The following is a 23,356-nucleotide window of genomic DNA, read 5'->3' as shown; positions in this document are numbered from 1 at the left end:
TGGTACGGCATATATATGCATGTTCAAAGCAATTGTAAGATAACAAAAAAGAAGAGCCACTAATAAAATGATATTTAGTTATAATGCAGAGAAGAAAATAGTTCAGAATGAACCCACAATCTTAAGACATCAATTTTCCTTCTTAACTTTGAGGAGCTGTGGCATTTAAAATGTATTGACTCCTGCAGAACGAAAATCCTTCTCTAAGCTTTGCCTGAGAAAGTTAAATTCCTAGTATGACTTTAGTGACTTAAGTGTCCCTCAGAATTGAGCCTTAGGTTTTACACAGGTACTGTGGTAGCGGCTGAAAGAATAGAAGTTTAGAATGTTTCTTTGACATAACTTTGAAAGTTGAGCATATTTATAAGGCAATGGGAAAGGAATTGATGTGAGAGAAGTTCTGCTCAAAATCAAAGTAACATTCCAGAACTTTGTAACAATGGAAAGTTCCAATGGGATTATTTCTGGCATTAATAAAAAAATAAAAATCATATTGGTTTACCTGTAAAATTAAAGAAGCTTAATGCACATCCATTTGGAGAGCTGGAATAATTTAGTAAAGTTTAGACTGGTGAACTTTTTCCTGTGAGGTCTGGGTAAGCGGTTGGGGCGCCTGTAAACCTTAAAGAGCCAAAAGATGCTTCATGGTTTTGGATTCCCAACTTGGTCCAGTAACTGGGATATATCTAATAATGAAAGCAGTGGCTATGAGCAGCAATTGCTATCATGCATCATCATCTGTCTCCTCCTAGTTTCTGTCTGTCTACCATGCTCTAGTTTCTGCCCCAAGGTTTCAAATATACTGGAATATTTTGTTCACAATAAAATGGTGGCCTATTTTCACCCAGCTATATTCACCCAGCTTAGTGTGCTGCCTCTCCATTATTCCTTCCCTTCCAAAGAAAGTGCATAATCCAATGGCAGAGCACTTGTTTGGCAAGCCTCCTGTTTTCATGAAGTGCATATATAAATTCCCATGTTCAGCCTGCAGACCAGTAATCGATACCTACTGGCAGGGGAAGACCTCTGCCTGAGACCTGGAAAAACAGCTGCCAGACAGAGTAGAAAACGGTGGGCTAGATTGACCAACACTCTGGGGTAACTTCACTGCAGGCCTGACCTGCTGGGAGCCTGAAGGGTCCTGTCCTGCCTCTCTCCACCTGGTTTGGGGCAGGCCCTGACAGGCTCCATAAAGGGCTACTACTGCTGGTGGTGGTGGTGGGCAGAGAAGGCTCCATTTTTGTGTTTGTGTTTGTTTGTTTTTTTAATTGCTTTTATTTTTTATCTATGTCATTTTAAATTGTGATTGATATTAATGCTGTATTTTGTGAATTTTATAGTGAAGAACGAGCTCGACTCATTTTACCCCCTTTATCAAAATTTACACCCTTACAATATTATTTGGAATTCTCCTCCGAAACCTTACGAACATTCCTTCTGGAAGATTCCTCAAGTCCAGTTTCATATGATGTGGCCAAATTTTGCACTTTAGTTATTAAGAAACGTAAATCTCTTTTATTGAATAACATATTGCAAATTCCCTTTGTGTAATTGTTTTATTTCTGGTGATGTTATTGCTGATTTTCTTTTGTTTGGAATTATGGTATTCTGTATTGCTGGCTTTTGCTGTAACAAAACTAAAACTGTATTCTTAGTTTTAGATTTTATGATTTATGTAGAAATTGTTTTCCATTGGTTGTGTACTTTTTGATGTGTTTTATTTATTGTTTATGACTTTTGTTATGTTGGTAATTATGTAAATCTTGTCAAGTTGTGAGCTGCCTTGAGCATTGTTTTAACTATGGAAAGGCGGCATACAAAGAAAATCATGATGATGATGATGATTGCAGCTACAAGCCCGTTTCAGTGAAGAGTTTAGGACTCAAATCTTTTCCCAACACATTACTCTCTTTCTATTCTGGAGCATTTTTCTCTTGTCATGGATAGGGTTCTACTTCCTCTAAAGGAGCAGGTTCATAACCCAAGGGTGCTCCTTGGTATTATTTATTTATTTATTTATTTATTTATTTATTTATTTATTTATACCCCGCCCATCTGGCTGGGTTTCCCAGCCACTCTGGGCGGCTTCCAACAAGTACCAAAATACATTAAAATATCACACATTAAAAACTTCTCTAAACAGGGCTGCCTTTAGGTATTTTCTAAATGTCAGGTAGTTGTTTATCTCTCTGACCTCTGATGGGAGGGTGTTCCACAGGGCGGGTGAAGGCCCTCTGTCTGGTTCCCTGTAACCTCACTTCTTGCAATGAGGGAACTGCCAGAAGGCCCTCGGCACTGGATCTCAGTGTCCGGGCTGAACGGTGGGGGTGGAGGTATACAGGTATACAGGACTGAGGCCGTTTAGGGCTTTAAAGGTCAGCACCAACACTTTGAATTGTGCTCGGAAACGTTTATCTTTGTCAGCAGTTTCTAGACAAAGCCTTTGACTAGTTTTGGTTGGTATGCTTGCCTGCCCACAGTGACTCATGTATCGATCATTCTGGAGTACTGTCATGCTCTGTGTGGAGCTGCCGTTAAAGCTAGTTGAAAAACTGCAGTAGCCAGACTGCCGTATGGGGTGGACTACCACAACCATGTTTCATGAATTCCGAAGGAACTGCACTGACTGCCAATTTGCTAGGTGAGCCAGATTTAAGGTGTTCTTGCTCATATATAAAGCCATGTACAACCTGAGGCCTAAATATCTATGGGAGTGTCTGTTCCTGTACAGGCCTGCTAAGCTCGTTGGAGATAGCTATCTCCAGCTTTTAGCTGAGGGTCTGATACGCAGTATGTGGCAACCAGCGTGAGAAGCTTTCTGTGGTTGCACATCCTCTGTGAAACCTCCTCATTGTAGTGTGTGTGGTCTGTATTTTTAAGAGATACAGCTAGTATATAAGAACTCCCGCCCACTCTCTGGGTGTGTTTTCTTCCTTAGTTAACTGAGAACTAGTTGCAGTCTCACTCTTGCTTTGGTAGCAAGAGTTGTAAATTTCAGTTACAACTGTTGAAATTCTCCCAACTCCAGCTGCTCCCTCACACAGTGCCTATCCTGCCTAAACCAAAAAAGGACACATCTCTAAAATAAGGCCGATGCCAACTGTGATGAGCTTTGGATGCCTGCTTAAGACCTACTTAAGACTTTTGCTAGCTGTAGTAGGTGAAATATTGTAGTAGCAATGGTTTATTTACTACCGGTACATATTTATAAAGCAGTATATAAATATGTTAAAATAAAATAAATAAGCCAGACCCAAATCTGCCTAGCTTCAGCAAAGTTGTTGTGGGGTGGCATGCTTTCAGAACATAACATGGTTCCAGCCTTTTCTCACACTGCAGGCCCAATCCTGAAGGGTGGATTACAATCATGCTCTCTCTCTCTCTCTCTCTCTCTCTCTCTCTCTCTCTCTCTCTCTCTCTCTCTCTTTCTCTCTGTGTGTGTGTGTGTCTCCTTGCTGGATTGGGACATATGCATTTACTTCAGGACTCCTGCAGAGATTTTATCTGTTGTGTAAATACGGCTAAAATATTACTATTGAGTGTTGGCCAAGCCATTTGTGAGCCTATAAAATTTGATTGATGGTTGCTGGGGAAAAGGACTGAAAGATCTTGTACCTGAAGATGATGGTTTATGATGATGTTTAAAGCCTTAACAGCACAACTTGCTTCTATATAAGAAAGAACTGGTTTTATTACTTTGACCAAAGGACATTGACATTTTGATTCCATTAAAAATAAAATAAAATACAGTCCAGTATCTATCACAGCAGGTTTATTTTCAGAATAGCAAAATTCGCATTTCGCCATTAATGCAAACGTTTAAGTCTCTTCTCTCTCTCTCTCTCTCTCTCTCTCTCTCTCTCTCTCTCTCTCTCTCTCTCACACACACACACACACACACACACACACACACAGAGAGAGAGAGAGAGAGAGAGACTGTGTGTGTGTGTGTAAGTAAAATGAAATTGTCATGATAGGATAGAAGAAAAGAGGATGCTGACTAGTGGAAACTTTGATTTCACGAGAGCCTCTGGACACTGTGGGCCAACTCTTGCTGTCTGGACCACCCCCTGGGGAAAAAGTAAAGAAGCAGAAAGAGGAGAAAGAAGAAGAAGAAGAAGAAGAAGAAGAAGAAGAAGAAGAAGAAGAAGAAGAAGAAGAAGAAGAAGAAGAAGCACAATTCTGAAAACTCCATCTACTTTTGCTCTAGTCTCCCTACTGCTAGTATGCCATCTAACAGATTTTCCCCCAAGGAAATGCAACCACGAAAAATATTTTTGAATGCCTTCTGATCATTTAAAGTTGAAAACATTATGCTTAAAGCTTGTCAGATTGGGTAAGAGCATCATGTTCAGTGCTAGGAGGGCTGCATTAGAAATACACGAAATGTTCCATGTAGAGCACGGGTGTCAAACACAAGGCCCGGGGGCCTAATCCGGCCCGCCAGACCTCGTCATGTGGCCTGCGTAGCCGCCGCCGACAAAACCCGCTGACAGTAGTTCTGGAGCCTGCGATTGGCCGAGGGTCAAAACCGGGGGCGGGGCTGCAGGCGGAGGCCGGGGCGCTGGAGCCGTGCTGACGGCCTTGGCCAGGGAATTTCAATTTCGAATGAGGCTGAGGGAGGCGGTGGCACAGCGGCCAGACGGGGAAGTGAGATGCAGGAGGAGAAGGAGGAGGAGGAAGCCCACCGAGGAGGTAGGAAAGCCCTAAAGGCGCCGCCGGCAAAGTTGGTGCCGGGACGGAGCAGCGCTGGATTTTTTTTTGGCGGGCTTTGCTGTTGTCTCCGAGAGCGAGTGAGGCGGCACTGGGGAGCCGCCGCCCGCCGCTTCCCTTCCTCTCCTCGGCTGCATCCGGGAGGTGGGCGAGCGAGCGGGCGAAAGGGACATGGAGTAGGCATGAGGCGGCGGCGAAGACGACAACAGCGCGGGTGGGGGGAAGAGCAGCTCTGAGGCGAAGATGCATGTCCACTGGGGCTGCCGCCGCCTTCCTCCTCGGGAAATCCGCTGCCCTCCCTCAGCGCGAGGGGAAGGGACTCTGGCACTGAGGAGGGAGGATGCAAAAGCAAAGCAGGGAGTTGGCGCTGCACCGCATGTTCCTGCCCCTCTCCAAAGCATGGGGTGGGTTGCAGCGTGTGGCATCCTGCCTAGCGGGGTTTGGGTGTGCGCAGGGCGGGAGAGGGAAGCCCTCTTTCCATCTGCAGGGTTTTTTTTTGTTTTTTTAAAGATTTTTATTGATTTTCAAAAAAGACAGACACAAACAAAACATACAATATAGCACTGTCCCTTCATTTTCCCTCCACCCACCGGTCCACTTCTGCCACCAGCGGAACCCGTGTGCTTTAAGAATCAAAGGGGTCCAATTGTGAGTTGAGTTCAGCTTCCCCCCTCCCTCCTCCCCCCCCATCCCCCCCCTGCCACTGAGAGAACAGGGAGGAAGGAGTTATGGGGATTTGCATCCCCCAACTCTTTCATAGTCATATTTACAAACATAAACAAAAAAGAAAAAAAAAGAGAAAGAAAATTGGGAAAAGTTGAAACTTCCCAGTTCTTATTATTTTAACATTTTTAATCCCAGCAGTGGCTTTCTCCTTCCTGCCGAAGGTTTAGTTGAGCCCCCCGAAGCCGTCGATCCCCACCTTTTGTTCAAATTTCCCTCGTTTACATCCCCTCCCACACATGCGGCACGACGCAGGAATGTGATCCGCGTGGGGGCGGGAATGAGCTTACAATATTACAAAAAACAGTAATAATTGAATGCAGTGACAATAATTTATGATAATAAAGAGTGGACACATAGTCCTACAGACACAACCGGCCCTTTGAGGGTGACCAAACTGCTGATGCGGCCCCCCGATGAATTTGAGTCTGACACCCCTGATGTAGAGTTTGGTGCAGCAGACATGGGTAAGTTAAATTTTGAAATAATAAAAATATTATTTAAAAAGAGGGTTAGGGTAGTCATAGTCAATCAGTTGAAATGACCTTTTAGTGTGATTCTGACCTTGAAGTACTTCTGCAAGAAGAATAGGAGTGCTGCTAACAGTGCAATCCTATGCATGTCTATTCAGAAGAAAATACTGCTGCGTTTAATAGGACTGACTCCCAGGTGAGTGTGCATTGCAGCTCAAATCTTTTCTGCCGAAATAATAAAATGTTCTATCAGCATAGTGAAATTACACTGTTGTCACATTGCTACTACTATTTAAATGTGTTGGGGGGGTGGTTAGTTTTTTTTTTGTTTCTGTATGCTGTATGCTGTATTCCGTATTTGCATTTTGTATTTTTTCTGTTGTGAGCTGCCCTGGGATCTTCAGGTGAAGGGTGGCATACAAATTTTAATAATAATAATAATAATAATAATAATAATAATAGTAATAATAATGTCAGAGGGCCTGGTATGGCTACTCTAGAGTAACGACTCCAGCATGGTCTTTTAAGGTTTTTATTAAGTGCTGATTATTTACAGTGTTCAGAGCAGTAAAAATGCATCCTTAAGGTGAGGTGTCTGAACTCCCGAATGGCGATTGGCGCGTTTTCTTCCAGCACCACAGCTTTGGCAGACCCAACCTCTTCCCCCTACGTTTGCGTCGCAATTCGGGAGTTGGGGGAATTGGCCTCCCCCCTGTGCGTCCTACTTCCTGTCCCACCTGCGGCCTGGGCTCCACAACCTTGCCTGAGCCTCGGACACCACTTCCTGACTCTCCGCTGGAGGCAGAGCTCTCCTTACTCTCTCCCGCGCTTGGGGATGGGCTGGAACTTAAGATGGGAGGGACTTCCCTGTATCCCTCGTCCCTCACATCCATCCCCCTCCCAGGCTCCTCTCCCCCCCTTCCTAGTGGCTCTCCGCTTGCTGGGGACGAGTGAAACCCCAAGAAGTCTGTGGCATCCGAGCCTGTGGGTGTAAAAATTTTCCCCCAATCCTGCGATCTTTCTCCTTCCCCCTGAGAAGACGGGAATCCCAAGAAGTCAGTGGCGTCAGAGCTGGTGGGAGTAAAAATGTTCTGCCAGTCCTCTCCTGCCTCTGACGTCGTTGACCTCGGTGAAACCCACACCTCTTCTTCCGTGTCCTCAAATTCCGCTTCCCATCTCCATGGAGAGCTGCTGCCTGCTATCCCTTCCTCCTGCCCCTCCCCCTCTCCCTCCCTTTCCATGTGCCAGGGCTTGGGCCTGTGGGGGAACAGGGCGTGGAACTCTTCCACTAAAAATTCCTCAGGTACTTCTGTGGCCGGTATCCACTCATTGTGGGACGGCGGAGTGTCCTCCCATGCTATCAGGTACTCCAGTCCTCTCACCCCTCTCCTTGAGTCTAAAATCTCAGTTGCCTCATTGAGCTGTCGGGCGTCTCCCGTCTCCCCCCCTCCCTCTGGAGGCTGATCGCTGTCCCTGAACCTGGTACTTTCCCTGTACGGCGACAGCAGCGATCTATGAAACACTGGGTGCACTCTCATGTCCTCCGGCAGTGCTAGCCTGAAGGCTACCGGGTTGACCTGTTGCGTGACCGTGAAGGGGCCCAGCCTCCTGGGTGCTAACTTCTTGCATCGCCCCCTGGTGGGAAGACCTTCCGAGGATAACCAAACCTTGTCCCCCACCCTGATGACCTCTCCCGGTCGCCTGTGGCGATCTGCCCCCTTCTTGTACGCTTCCTTGGCCCTCTCCAAATGTTCTCTGAGCTGCTGGTGCACCGTCTCCAGGTCCTCTGCCCAATCCTCTGCCTGTGGGCCCTCTTCCTCCTCCTCCCCCTCCCTCTCCGGGAAAGATCTGAGGTCGCGCCCGTAGTTGGCCTTAAAGGGCGACACCCCTGTGGAGACGTGCACCGCATTGTTGTAGGCAAATTCTGCCAGTGGCAGGCGATCCACCCAGTCCGTTTGCCTCTGGCTGACGTAACATCTCAGGTACTGCTGCAGAATGGCGTTGACCCGCTCCGCCTGTCCATTGGTTTGCGGGTGCCTAGCCGTCGACAAGCTGACCTCCACCTGCAGGAGGTTCATGAGCCGCCGCCAGAACCTGGAAACAAATTGGCGGCCACGATCCGAAATAACCCTTAAAGGCAATCCATGCAGTCTGAATACGTGGTCAACAAACAGTTTGGCCGTCTCTTCTGCCGAGACCGCCCTGGCACACGGTATAAAATGGCACATTTTGGACATGAGGTCCACCACCACCAACACTGCGGTCTTGCCCCTGGACGACGGCAGGTCTGTGATGAAGTCCATGGACACTACTTCCCACGGCCTGTGCGGTGTGGCTAAGGGCTCCAGCAAACCAGCTGGTGGCGCTCTGACCACCTTTGCTCGCTGGCAGGTGTCACATCCCCTTACATAATCCCGAACATCCTCCCGCACCCCTGGCCACCAGAAGTGTCTCATGACTAGGTGAGTGGTTTTGTCCCTTCCAAAATGACCCGCCGTTGGGTTGTCGTGCATCTGCTTGAGGGCCTTACCTCTCAGCTGTTTGGTTGGCAGGTACAGGGCTCCCTTGTAAAAAAGCAAACCCCTCCTTTCCTCAAAGTCTTTGGCCTGCTCCCCCCCCCTCTCAGTTCTCTGAAGATGCGGGTGGCAAATTCATCAGCTGCTGTCAGTGCTGTGAGTTCTGCCTCGCTCACCACTGTTGCTCCGCAGGACCATGCTGATGGGGGGAAAATATGCCTGGGTGCCGGTGGCAACTCCTCCTCCATGTACTCTGGCTTGCGGGAGAGGGCATCCGCCCTGACATTCTGCTCTCCCGGGATGTAGTGGATGGAGAAGTTGAAGTTCGAGAAGAACTCTGCCCACCGTATCTGCCGCTGGTTGAGCACCCTGGCAGTTCTCCAGAACTCCAGGTTCTTGTGGTCTGTGCACACCTGGATGGGGTGCCTGGCGCCCACCAGGAAGTGTCGCCAGTGCTGGAACGCAGCGTGGATCGCGAGAAGTTCCCTGTCAAACACTGTGTAGTTGCGTTCCGGCTGGGTCAGCTTCCTGGAGAAGAAGGCACAGGGTCTCCACTCTCTGTTGGCGTCCAGTTGCAACAGAATCGCTCCCAGAGCCTTGTCCGAAGCATCTGTCTCCAGGCGTAGGGGCGCATCCTGCACCACGTGGAACAGGTGCTGGTCTGAAGCGAATACCCTCTTGAGGCTTTCGAACGCTGCTTGCGCCTCTGGTGTCCACCAGAACTTCTGCTTGCCTCTCAGGCAGTCGGTGATAGGAGCCGTGACGCGAGAGAAGTTCTTGATGAACTTCCTGTAGAAGTTCGCGAAGCCTAGTAGGCGTTGGGCATCTTTGCGCGTCCTGGGGCTGTGCCAGTCCAGGATGGCCTGCACCTTGTCCTTGTCCATCGCCAGCCCCTTGTCTGACAGCTTGTAGCCTAGGAAGTCCACTTCTTTGGTGTGAAACTTGCACTTCTCCAGCTTCACATACAGGTGGTTGTCCTTCAGGCGCTGCAACACCTCCCTGACATCCTTCACATGCTGCACTGGGTCATTGGAGTAGATAAGGATGTCATCCAGAAAGACCAAGCAGTTCTTGAAGAGGAGGGACCCCAGGACGTGGTGCATGAAGGCCTGGAAGCATGCTGAGCCCCCTTGCAACCCGAAGGGCATCACCAGATATTCAAAAGAGCCCAGAGGCGTGAACATCGTGGTTTTCCATTCATCACCCTCCCGGATCCTAATCAAGTTGTACGCCCCTCTTAGGTCGAGCTTGGTGAAGATCTTGCCCCTGCGTGCCGCTGTCAGAAGATCATCCACCCTGGGCATGGGGAAAGCCATTGGCTCTGTCACCGAATTCAGCCGTCTAAAATCCACCACCAGACGGCGCTGTTGCGTGTCTTTCTTGTCCACCCAGAAGACCGGGCTGCCCCCTGCTGCCTTGCTTTCTCTGATGAACCCCCGCTTGAGGTTCTTGTCGATGAAAGCGCGCAGATCCTCCAGTTCCTGATCTGACATGGCGTACAGCTTGGCTGGGGGTATAGTTGCCCCTGGCACCAGGTTGATCTGGCAGTCAAAAGGCCTGTGTGGGGGTAGGTGGTTGGACTCCGCTTCGCTGAAGACCTCCTGCAGGTCCCAGTACGGCTTGGGTATTGCCTCACCCCCCTTGACGTGCATGGTGGCCACCGTGGCTATCGGAGGCCCCTCCCCTGGTTGGTGCTGCATGCAATGTTCCAGACAAAAGTCCGATCCAAAAGTGATGCATCTCTGGTGCCAACTTATGGAGGGGTCGTGGCGCGTCAGCCAGCTCATGCCCAAGACGATGGGGGGGTCTGAGATGGTTGTGACGTTGAAAGCCAGTGTCTCTGAGTGCCTTCCCACCGTCATTCTCATGGGGGGGGTTTGATGCGTGATGGCCCCTCCCAGCAGCTCTCTGCCGTCAATGGTGGCCACGTGCAGGGGAAAATCCAGCTGCAGAAGTTGGATCTGGTGCTCTTCCGCAAAGTTTCTCGAGAAGAAGTTGGCTGAGGCACCACTGTCAATTAAGGCGAGGACTGTCAGGGGATAGCCATTTGGGAGCGTGAGCGTAACTTCTAGAACCACTCCTGCTCTGGGAGGGGTGGGCTGGCTGTGCTCCTCTCTGTGCGGGTGGGCGGGCGGGGGCTGTTGTCTGCTGACTGTGCCTGGCCGCTCCCCCTTGTCTCCTGCAGCCAGGCTGTCTCGTTTCCCTGCTGTGGTGCTGCGTCAGCTGGGGAAGGTACAACCGTTCCCGCCTTTCCTTGCCACTCTCTGCGATGAGGGCAGTCTCTGACGTGATGCCTGGGGGAGTTGCAGAGAAAGCAATTCCCGCCTCTTCCCTCCTTGCGTCTTGGCGCCGCCGGGGTTTGAAAAGCCCGCGCGCGCGCTCCTCCGATCTCCATCGGTTCCGGCTCTGGGCTTGGCCTGGGTGGGTGTGGGGGCGGGCCCTGGGGTGGGGTTTGGTGATGTGGTCTGTCCTGGGAGCGTGGGAACCAAGGTTTTGCTGCGCGCGTCGCTTGTTTGTCATTCCATCTGGATTCCTGTCTCACCCCCACCGCTAGCGCCGCTTTGCTTAACTCATCCATAGTTCGCGGTTTGGGACCTCTTGACAGCTCATCCTTAACGTCTGCGTGCAAACCCATGTAGAAGGCTGATTTCACTGGCTCACTTTGCAGATCCCACCCCAGTTTGTGCACCAGCATGGTGAATCTCGCCCAGTAGTCCCTAACTGTCGATTTTCCTTGTGTTAAGTTATGAAGCTCCTCTTTAGTGGCCTCCATTTCACTGTCACTAGCGTACATTATTTTTAAAGCTTCTAGAAATAATTTTGCGTTCTTCATGCAAGGATTTTTTTGCGCGATGAGCGGTCTTACCCATTCTCGGGCGGCCCCCGTCAAATGCTCTATGATAAAGGAGACTCTGTGCGCGTCATCTGGGAATTCTGCTGCATGCAATTCCAGCGCATAATTTATTTCTGTCTCGAATCCTAGGTACTCCCTAGGGTCGCCGCTAAACTTGGTGACTAGGCTCTGTCCCCTTCTCACTTGGACTAGCTGCGGCTGGGGCACCCCCCCCCCACCTCTAGCGGCTTTCTCCTCTTCCAACTTCTTCTGTAGGTCCAAAACCATCACCCTTAGCTGTTTCTCAGTCTCCTCTTTTGTCCTCACCTGGTCCACCAGCTTGTTCAGCTCCTCCTGCGCCCCTCGCGCTTCCTCCTGAGCGGCATGCAATTGCTGCTGTGCGTGCGCTGTGAGGTTCTGCAGCTCCTGCTTCGCTGCTTCGGCCTCCAGCCTCCAATGCTCAGCCTCTTGAGCGCTCATCGCTGCACTCCAAAGTAGCCAAAAAAAAGATTCGGGAGTTGCTGTCAGAGGGCCTGGTATGGCTACTCTAGAGTAACGACTCCAGCATGGTCTTTTAAGGTTTTTATTAAGTGCTGATTATTTACAGTGTTCAGAGCAGTAAAAATGCATCCTTAAGGTGAGGTGTCTGAACTCCCGAATGGCGATTGGCGCGTTTTCTTCCAGCACCACAGCTTTGGCAGACCCAACCTCTTCCCCCTACGTTTGCGTCGCAATTCGGGAGTTGGGGGAATTGGCCTCCCCCCTGTGCGTCCTACTTCCTGTCCCACCTGCGGCCTGGGCTCCACAACCTTGCCTGAGCCTCGGACACCACTTCCTGACTCTCCGCTGGAGGCAGAGCTCTCCTTACTCTCTCCCGCGCTTGGGGATGGGCTGGAACTTAAGATGGGAGGGACTTCCCTGTATCCCTCGTCCCTCACAAATAATAATAATAATACTGAGCCGGTCTTATGCAATACCAGCAAATGCTGTGACCACATTAAAGATGGGAGGCTTACGGGTGGTGACAGCCAGGGATCGTAGTTTAGGTACTTTCCTCCGATAACACAGAGATTAGACCTGCCTATCAATATGAGTGCAATACAATGCTAATAAAAGAGGTGATGCGAGTCAAAACTTTTCCATCAGAGTCAATGAAAAGTCCAGGTTGACTGCTCCTGTAGCCACATAAGATGGTCCAGTTTTAACAAATTGAAAATCCAGTTTCAACTAAAGCTTTCTGTGAGTCTAAAAATGGGACAGAGAAGGGTCCCCCACAAAAGCCTTGTCCCCGGGTACACTGGGTGTGCCTGCTCCACTCCTGACCTTCTCACATTGAGCAGGAAGATCTGAATGGGGCTTCGAAGCAAATTCAACTGAACATGCTGAGAAGACTCTTCCCACATAAGGATTCCTGATACATGAGGAGGCTGCTAAGTATCTGTTCTGGACCTTCCTGGCCCATGTGGGAAAGTGCAACATCTGCCATGCAAGGGAACATGTTCCTTCCCTGCTATCAGCTGTTGCATGTTCAGCCTGAATGTCAGAAGGTGGCTTAATTCAGCAGCCAAATCACCTGAAAGATGTAACTCTTGTCAAAGGAATACATTTCACTCTGCCCCAGAAAACACTATTTTTGAGTCACCCAAGCTCCAGACTTGATTACGTAGTCCAGAAGGTTTGTTGTGGTGTACATGACCATCATTTCTTAATATGCCCAGACAGGGGATTTTGCTAATAGTTGTCGTTGTTTAGTCGTTTAGTCGTGTCCGACTCTTCATGACCCCATGGACCAGAGCACGCCAGGCACTCCTGTCTTCCACTGCCTCCCGCAGTTTGGTCAGACTCGTGTTGGTAGCTTTGAGAACACTGTCCAACCATCTCGTCCTCTGCCATCCCCTTCTCCTTGTGCCCTCCATCTTTCCCAACATCAGGGTCTTTTCCAGGGAGTATTCTCTTCTCATGAGGTGGCCAAAATATTGGAGCCTCAGCTTAAGGATCTGTCCTTCCAGTGAGCACTCTGGGCTGATTTCCTTCAGAATGGATAGGTTTGATCTTCTTGCAGTCCATGGGACTCTCTAGAGCAGTGTTTCTCAACCAGTGTGCCTCCAGATGTTTTGGGACTACAACTCCCATCATCCCTAGCTAGCAAGGCCAGTGGTCAGGAATGATGGGAGTTGTAGTCCCAAAACATCTGGAGGCACACTGGTTGAGAAACACTGCTCTAGAGTCTCCTAGTAATGCTACAAATTGGACTAAGTTTTCATTTCTCTCTTTCTGCAGAATTATCATGCCAAGCATTAGTTGCAGGTCCTTTTACCAAATCATTAATGATGCTTGAAAACACAGAGTTTCACATTTGGAAGTGAATGTCATCTTCATACCAAGTTGTTTTCTTAGTGCACTCTTCTCAAGAGGTGTCTTTAGGTTCATGGGGAAAAGATTATATCTAGGCTTTCAGTTTCATAGGCCATGGAGTCCCTCTTCCCATTCCTATTTCCCAGGAGGTGCCCTGATCACTTAGGGCTGAGTTCAGTGGAGACTGGTCCATTTTTGCATCAATATCTGCATCAACTCTTTATTTTGTATGTGTCACCAAGCACCTCATTCAGTATCATGTACCTGTATTTTCCTCAAGTACATGATGTTTTTAATGCTGGCCATATCACTCATCTACCCAGTGGGAAGTCTAATCAAGATGGTTGATGACTCCTACGATTCCAGTAGTTCCCACTGTGCTCAAGGTTGCAGTTTATTAGTTTGAGCACAAATGTGAACTTGAAAGTATGAGCAAAGTGTTCATGTAACTAATACATATAGATGTGCTTATATGCATTGCCTATCAGAACATAATGAAACTTTCTCTGGTGCCATATTGGATGCACATGCAACATGCACTTAGAATAGGTGGTGCAGTTACAACCTAATATGTCTAAAGTAATGTGACTGCAACTTAGCTAGCTGGTGCATCAAGACCTCTGTTTCAACATTATGAACCTTCTGATATCCCCCCCCCCTTGCTCCTGGGTCAAGAATGCAGTTTCTGCATGTGCTGTGGAGGGCAGAAGGGGCTCATCAACCTGCGAAGGTAGCCCAACTAGGAGACAGAAAACTCTGATTCTAAACCTCTGCCTTTGGGAGAAGAAAAGGCTAAGGAGTAAACCCTACACAAAACCAGAGTGGAGTCCCTAAGACAGTTGGATCATGCCATTTGCGGTTGCCATATTTTGAAGAGCAAAAAAGAGGACAGATTTTCCCACTTCTACTTTTAGCTATGGATCCCTATGACTCTCATTTTACATACCAATTGAAAAAGAGAACAACCAGCCTCTGCATCTTCACAAGCCTTAACACTTTAGTCCTAAAGTTGTGTGCATGGAGACTACTCCTCTTTGCTTAAATGAATTTATTTCTTCAACTTACTCAGCATCATAAACCTAAGAAACAAGAAAGAAGATTCCACCTAAACATTAGGAAGAACTTCCTGACAGTAAGAGCTGTTCAACAGTGGAATTTACTGCCAGGGAGTGTGGTGGAGTCTCCTTCTTTGGAGGTCTTTAAGCAGAGGCTTGACAGCCATCTGTCAAGAATGCTTTGATGGTGTTTCCTGCTTGGCAGGGGGTTGGACTGGATGGCCCTTGTGGTGTCTTCCAACTCTATGATTCTATGATTCTATAAGCAAATGTAAAAGTTAAGAAGCCCAACTGAAATAAAATACATTTTATTTAATACTAAAATAAAATAATACTGAAATATATACATCCCCCTAAATGAATATAAAGGTAAAGGTAAAGGGACCCCTGACCATTAGGTCCAGTTGTGACCGACTCTGGAGTTGTGCGCTCATCTCGCATTATTGGCTGAGGGAGCTGGCATGCAGCTTCCAGGTCATGTGGCCAGCAGGCCAAAGCCGCTTCTGGCGAACCAGAGCAGCACACGAAACGCCGTTTACCTATATATCTACTAGCACTTTGACATGCTTTCGAAATGCTAGGTTGGCAGGAGCAGGGACCGAACAATGGGAGCTCACCCCGTCGCAGGGATTCGAACTGCCAACCTTCTGACTGGCAAGCCCTAGGCTCTGTGGTTTAACCCACAGCACCACCCGTGAATATAATCAGTACTAAAAAAAAAAGTGTTCTAGAGTAAACACACTGGGTTGTTGCCAACTAAATTCTACTCAAAGTAGACCCAAAGGACCTAGGTTAGTTATGCCCAGTGCTTCCCCCCCCCTAAAAATGTTTAGGGGTACTCTCATTTTGACTCAAGAAAATCACCATTTTATAGTTAAGTCGGGGAAAATAAATACAGTAGATGGACAAAAGTACAAAGATTCACAAAATGTTTAGGGGTATGCGTACCCCTGCGTCCCCCCCAGAAAAAAGCACTGGTTATGACTAGTGTTGAATACCACCAAAGATAGTGATGCAGTGTTAATATTAAATGAGAATTCTGAAAACAAATTAAGGAAAATGTTTTTCTACAATGTGTAACATTTTTTTATTTTTAAAAAGGAAAAACATTTTCATTAAAGAGGAAGGGTCCAAATGCAAAAGCAAATACTTTATTCTCCTGAATATCTTGGCTTTGGAGCAGATCAGTTTAAATAATCAATTCCTCTCTTGGATAGCAGATCCTTGAAATATCAATTTAAATTTCTTCTTATTCAGAGACCCTGATCCTTGAAATATCCTTGTCTTCAATGCCGGATCTTTTGTGCCCATTTGCCTTCCTAAAGAGGAAAAAAGGAGGAAACGCTGTGATTTTTGAGATATAGCAATGTGACGCAAAGTGACAAATGGGAGAAAGTGCCACAATGAAACATGATACATTGCAGCATTATGCAATGCTGATACCTAAAGAATCTATAATAGGTTTGTTTTTTTTTTTTAAAAAAAAATGTTTTGGCTGTACTTGAGCCCTGGCTCTTTGCTGCTAGATTAAAAATCCACAGGAATACTCCTACCAACCCCAAAAGCAAAATATTATGCTTTATCCTATTTCACTTATGCCTTGTTACAGCGGGTTCTGCGCTGCTGAATATTTTTGTATGCAAATTAATTAGCTTTCCTGCTCTTGTCTGTGTTATTACATTAGACTGTTGGGATCTCCCGGTTCAACACAATAGAAATAATGAGAAAGCAAATTGATAAAATCAAGAGCATCAATATACTACAGCTATCTGATAGTCTAGCTATATGCAGTATAAAATTTATTCATGGGGGGTGGGGGGAGGAAGCAACATGACAAAAATAGCATCACTGCCTAGTTAAGCAAGGAAAACGGAGAAACTGTCAATGGTCATAAACCCTAAATCTGTCCATCTGTAGTTGCTTCACCCATCTGCACAGCCATTTATTCCTTGTTTCTGCTACAGCAGCTCTTGAGTGGAAGTTCCAACTCTAGTAGCCAGCACCATAAATGCGCATAGAATCATAGAATCATAGAGTTGGAAGAGACCACAAGGGCCATCCAGTCCAACCCCCTGCCAAGCAGGAAACACCATCAAAGCATTCTTGACATATGCCTGTCAAGCCACTGCTTAAAGACCTCTAAAGAAGGAGACTCCACCACACTCCTTGGTAGCAAATTCCACTGCCGAACAGCTCTTACTGTCAGGAAGTTCTTCCTAATGTTTAGGTGGAATCTTCTTTCTTGTAGTTTGAATCCATTGCTCCGTGTCCACTTCTCTGGAGCAGCAGAAAACAATCTCTCTCCCTCCTCTATATGACATCCTTTTCTATATTTGAACATGGCTATCATATCACCTTCTCTTCTCCAGGCTAAACATACCCAGCTCCCCAAGCCATTCCTCATAAGGCATCATTTCCAGGCCTTTGATCATAAATGTATTAGAATGCAACTGAAGCACCAGTACAAAGTATACAAGCATTTAATTCTTCAAAATAACCCTTGGTGCTTCCAGCATCCTTTTGCCATAGCTCTGTGTATTACTGCGGGCTCTGGCCATTGTCATCTCTTGGAATCTGAGGGGCCCTGGAGCAGTATCTAGGAGGTTATGTGTGGATTTAAAATTGAGAATTGATTTTATGGAGAAACATATAACACGGAAAATTTCCAATCTGTACTAACAACATGGAATTTATCCTTACGAAACAGGATCCCCTCATTACCCATGAGGAAGTAATCTGTATCTCATCAAGATAAACACCAATAGCCCTGTAATAAATCCCCTGTATGCTGGAAAAGAACACATAGAAACTGATCTCTCTTATGACATATATCTCCTCTTGTGAAGAGGGATAATTCACAAGTGTCGTAGCCACAAATGAATTATTATATCTCTTCTCACAAGTGAAGATAAATGTAATAATGGAGATAAGCAATCATGCTCACATAGTAATGGTTGCGTGTGCATTTCTCTGTGTTATATATAGGAAGGGGAAATATATTAAATACAAAATTAATGAAGGAACTGCACTGTTTTTCAAGATTCTTGTAAGTTTAGCTTAGAGCTGTAAAATTAGAAGTTTTCAGAAATCTTGTCGGCTGGAGCGGGGGAGGAAACTTAAGCCTTAATGCTCTCAACAATATCTCATAATATCAGCAGTAACGATAGTGAGAAGATACATGCATGTATGACACACATCTCTATATAATCCAAAGAAAGATTACAAAACAATGACACTTTGAATTATTTCTCTCTCTTTCTCTCCCAGATTCATGCACATAAGTTACTCGAATCAAGCTAAAATGTCTTTATACATGCTGCATGATATTACAGAATGTTTGAAGAACAGTGGAGGTTGGAAAAAGAAAAGTGTGACAAGATAGCATAAGTTTTTCAAACAGCCTAAAAACAATTAGTTGTCTTCAGCAACAAACAAAAGGGGGTTGGAAGAATGGATGGATAAATATGCAGGACAGTGACAACAGGACATGAAACCCTTGCAAGGAACTGCCAAAAGCTGGTTGCAAAAGTAGCAATGTGAAGCCTGTTAAATTCCAGATTGATCCACAACTGAACTCACCATGAGTGCAATGAGCTGTAATGTCTGCACTGCTGAGATCATTGTATACCGTGCCAGCGTTCCATTCTCATTCCAGAGATCAGAAAATGCACACTCTTCTCACACAGACTTCTAGAGTTTTACCTTCAGTACAGGTGCAATTTCATCTGATCAAAATAATAATATTAATAAAAATAGCAGAGGGACAGGATGCCGGGCAGTAAGAAAGAAATGTGGGGGTTGCTTGCACTACATCCACCACTCCCTTAAGATGGCTGAAGTTGAAAGGAAGGGGAAAGAAGGATAGGTCTCATGCTCCTGTTTCCATTCTTTCCTTTCACATGCCGACTTGAGTAGCATTGCTGCTTAAATTCCATTTGGTGGGGAAAAAAGGTTTGGTAGCAGATTTAGTGTCCCCCAACTGCAAGGTGGTGATGGTTGGGGGAGACAGATCCTGCTTGCATGCCTTCCCAAGCCGTGTTAGGAGCCTAGGTATGTTCTTTGATCTGGCAGAACTCCAGGATACCCAACTATTGGCCATAGTCAACAGTACTTTTACCGATTCCCTTACTTTAATAGAATCACTGTAGCCATGGTACCTCATCTGGACTAGATTGTTTTAATGTTCTCTAAGTAAGACTGCCTTTGAAAATATCTAGGAAAATACAATTCATTCAGCATGCAGCTTCTAGTTACTTTACCTGTGCAGCTCTGATGCAATCCTAGCCTCAACGGCTGCCTCATATTTCCAAACCCAGAAACATCCATTGTTGACTGAGCAAGACAATTTCCAAGCAAACATAGAATGTTTGCTTCTATGATCAAAGATTGCATTCTTATGTAAGCACACAGAAGCTCAGAAGCATCACACACATTTACCACGAGAGTAAACTTGTGCCTTGATCCTAAAGTCAGCAAGGCATTCTATGGAGGCTCAGCCCATTTATTGTAGTGAAATTAACATCAGTGCCTTTGTATTTTAGACTGGCCCTTTAGAAAGGTTCAGATGGAGAGTAACAAACTGAAAACGTCAACAGTCAGTTTCTCAATTGTATCCCCATAGGAAATTACATAATTTACTAGCCTGGGTATAATTAAAAAACAGGAATTTGTTTTAATAAGATTTTGTAGCTGATTCTAAATCTCCCTCAGAGGAAAATATATTTAAATAATCAATATTGCTTTAATATAACTGTAACTCAAGTTCCTGAAGATATTATTCTTTTAACCTGGTGCAATGCTTTATGCAATGAGTTCAAGTAAAACAGCTAGGCTTCACTATTATTCTTGCTACCCTTTTCATACTAGGCTCTCAAGGCAGCAGATCTCATTGTTACCAGGCCAGGGAAGGAACATCAGATTGATGCTGATGCTGGGAGCAGTCCAGTTGGAGAACAGCCTTTACCAAAGGTATCATGGACTTTGAAGAAGCACGAACTCAGGGTGAAAGGGAGAAATGTGCTAAGAGGAAGGCACATTTGGCAAACCCTCACTGTGATCAACTCCCACCTGGAAACCTATGTCCCCACTGTGGAAGGACCTGCGGATCCAGAATTGGCCTCCACAGTCATGTATGGACTCACTGTTAAGACTCTGTTCATGGAAGACTATCTTACTTGGCTACAAGTGATCACCAAAGAAGAAGATAATCACATCAGTGGTTTTTTTTTTAATATACAGTGTATTGCATATTTTGCTGACTTCCTAGTTTATTGGCCTGACATCTGGAAATTTAACATGAATGGCACTTATGCTAAAAAAAAAACTTTTCCATATAAGAACTATGGCATGGTACCTGCTGCACATATCGAGATGCATGCCACAAAGGCACAAAATGGTTGCATTTAGATATCAGTCATGTCTTATCATCATGGGCATAAAAGGTAAAGGTAAAGGGACCCCTGACCATTAGATCCAGTCGTGACCGACTCTGGGGCTGCATGCTCATCTCACATTATTGGCCGAGGGAGCCGGCATATAGCTTCCAGGTCATGTGGCCAGCATGACAAAGCTGCTTCTGGCAAACCAGAGCAGCACATGGAAACGCCGTTTACCTTCCCGCTGTAGCGGTTCCTATTTATCTACTTGCATTTTGACGTGCTTTCAAACTGCTAGGTTGGCAGGAGCTGGGACCGAGCAACGGGAGCTCACCCTGTCACAGGGATTCGAACCGCCGACCTTCTGATCAGCAAGCCCTAGGCTCAGTGGTTTAACCACAGCGCCACATGGGTCCCAGCCAAAAGGTAATTCATGACCTTCCTCTTCTCTATTTCGACACAGCGGCAAAGGAATTAGGAATCGTTCACTTCACTTTTGATTAACCACAGATTTTCATTTTGCCCAAACCTAGCAAACTGTGTTTCATTTTAACTACAGCTTGCTGGAAACAAATCAAATCACAAGATATGAAGGGTTTGTTTTTTTTGCTCCAAAAATCTATAGCTAAATTTAGCCATGATTTAGAGCTAAGAAATTACTGCAATTAATAATTTAAAAATGGCATGGAAAGCTTCTAATTTCCTCCTTGCAGCCACATCAGTAAGGAGAGGGAAGGTGAAACTCATGGGACCAAGGCTTGCAATGGAATGTACCTTCCTGGATAAACCATGGTTTTTCAAGACTCTGAAACTCAGACACTGTATATTTCTCAAACTTCCTAAACCTATACACTTATTCTAGGTGCTGCTGTCTCAAACACAGCATGAAGCATCAGTCCTGCAAGAGAGTATCCATAGGGACCTTTTGCATGCTGGTGCTATATGAGGAAATTTGTGGATTGACTCACTGAACAAACACGAGAATTAGCAGCACAGTAGATCAGAATGTCTCTGATCTCGGACTTCCGGTCTGCTGTGGAGGGAATGGCGGAACGCTCCATGTCGTCTGCTTAAAAGATGGCACTGTTCAGGCTGTCAGGGCTCCAAGGGTGAGCGCCAGGGCTAGGCGCCCCCGAAACCACCCCCATGGGCAAGTGGGGACTCCAGGGGTCCAGCGGAGCATAGGAACTCACCACAATCTCGATCTCCCCACCACCTTTGCAGCGAAGGGGGGAAGGGAAGCGACTGGAGTCCGCTCACGGCTTCATCGCACTCTACAGCTGAAGCCACATGCTGTCACCGTAAGCAGTGGATTTTCCAATCAGAGGTAAAAGCCAAATAAAGCTTTAAAAAGAAAAAAAATAGGCGTAAATTAATTTATTTGAAAACAGAAGAAAAAAAGGAAGTCACCTTCTGATTTCTGCGGACAGAATTCTGCGGATTTCTACTTTAATTATCAGTGACCTTGAATTTTTTTTGTTTTGTTGTGGCCCTAATGCATTCTTTAAAAAGGTAAATTGTTAAGAGCCAAATTGTAAACAACCAAGCGTTCTTCTATAACTCGAAGTGCACCCTTTTCATCCTCTTAATGTTGCAATGTGTCTTTTTATCACAGCGTGCGTAGATGGACCCATCTACAATTTCTGAGAACAAAATGCCCAGTCAACCCCTATGAATGCCATGTTACAGTTTTGTATGGAAGTAGTCATTCAGACAGAATGTGGGGTGAGTGGGGGTGGAATAAAAGAAAAATAAATTGACACCTACTTTATGTTATGAATTTCTATGGCAAACCTAGAGGGATGTGACTTAAAATATCTAGGAAATAAATCCCCTGAAAATAAGGTTTAGAATGGAAATGCTGACAGACATTTAACGATAGCCGAAGTAGCTGGCACTGCTATAATAAAGGGACTTATATGGGATGGGGGAAGAGTATGCTTCACAAAAGCATGTGGATTTCAGGGTAGAGCTATATGCAAAATCAATGTAAGGATGCATGATAATATGCCTGAGTTATTATGATGCAATGGTGTCTGTTACAAAGAACCCAGAAGCTAAGATATTTCAGATAACTGGAAAAGAATTTAAAGGAAAAATACAGCCAAAGCAAAACACTTTAAAGTCTCATTTATTTCAATGGGGGAAATGTAAGCATTTAGCACTGTAATGCTAAATCAGTTAATCACTTAAAACAGTTTTGATCAGCTAAAAAAAAAATCATAAATTAACAAGGCCTTTTTTTAAAGTGCTTTTAAAAACCTGCAGTTTGCAAACACTATCACAGAGTCTTCCTCTCTCATTTTTAGCATGGAATTTTGTTTTGAAATAACAGTAAAATTTCAGGCAACCAAAAAGAATACAAAAATAAAAGATTACTAAGTAATTAAGGGGGTAATAAAAATAATTGATTAGCAACCTTAAAGCATCATGGATAAGCCTGTGGGACAATCAGAGTGAAACACTCAAACATTTTATCCCACGGACTACTTGAAAACTGCTGTTGTACCAATTATAATGTGCTGTGCTGGATGCTGTATGATTTTTCAATAAACACTTGTTATTATACAGCCTATTATGTTTGTGTGTTTCTCCAAGTGGATTTCCTTAATATAGGCATTCTAGTGTTTTTGTATGATTTTCAATTGCATTCTTATTTCTTCCTTTATTTCTTGTGTTGCACCTTATTGTATTACAATGTGTATTCCACAGAGTTCAAACTGTAATACAGTGGAATAGAATACAAGAAATAAAAGAAGCAATTAAAAAATATCAACATGAATATTTCGTGTGGCCATACCATGGACCACCTGAATGAAGCCTGTGAACCATTGGTGTTTCATGGACTACAGTTTGGGAGCCTATGGAGAATCTGACTAACCACTGAGAGTATGGATGTGTAGTAAGGTATCTACTCAGAAGTGAACCTCACTGAATTCAAAGAGACTAACCTTCAGATAAGTGAGCATAGTTATTGCAGCCTAAATTATTTAGGGAAAAAACAGATTATATGGACGTGATGTAACTAACTGGTCTTGCAAGTGGAAGTTGACACAGTGAGTTTTGCTAGTGTGATGGGGCTTCTCACCCCCTCCCTGTACATCTGCACAACCCCCAGAATTAGCCTAGGTGTGTGTGCAGCAAGCATAACCCCAGAACAGCATGCTGTGGGTATAAATCTATTGCTGTTTAGAAAAAAAAAGACACCTTCTCCCAGTTGACACCAGCTGGGACACACATGTGAATGTTCTATGCAAAAAAAAGTATGATGTTTGCTTTGGACAGGGGGGACAGGGACCAATCACCTAAAATT

The 23,356-nt window shown here is 45.6% G+C and overlaps 2 long non-coding RNA genes across 2 annotated transcripts; one reads left to right on the top strand and one right to left on the bottom strand.

The window, feature by feature from the left end:
* The first annotated feature begins 2,544 nt into the window (after positions 1-2,544).
* Positions 2,545-22,616, top strand: LOC148686231 (uncharacterized). Its single transcript, XR_015949374.1, has 2 exons — positions 2,545-2,641; positions 17,936-22,616. It is a non-coding gene; the product is annotated as an uncharacterized LOC148686231 (long non-coding RNA).
* On the bottom strand, positions 15,731-19,050 carry LOC148686232 (uncharacterized). The gene is made up of 2 exons (XR_015949375.1): positions 18,928-19,050; positions 15,731-15,987 (listed from the first exon to the last, which is right to left on the bottom strand). It is a non-coding gene; the product is annotated as an uncharacterized LOC148686232 (long non-coding RNA).
* Positions 22,617-23,356: the final 740 nt, after the last annotated feature.

This window comes from Zootoca vivipara, chromosome 3 (assembly GCF_965207765.1).
Source record: "Zootoca vivipara chromosome 3, rZooViv2.hap1.1, whole genome shotgun sequence".
NCBI lineage: Eukaryota > Metazoa > Chordata > Lepidosauria > Squamata > Lacertidae > Zootoca > Zootoca vivipara.
Note: the sequence above shows the minus strand (reverse complement) of the source record. Positions and strands in the feature narration are given on the sequence as shown.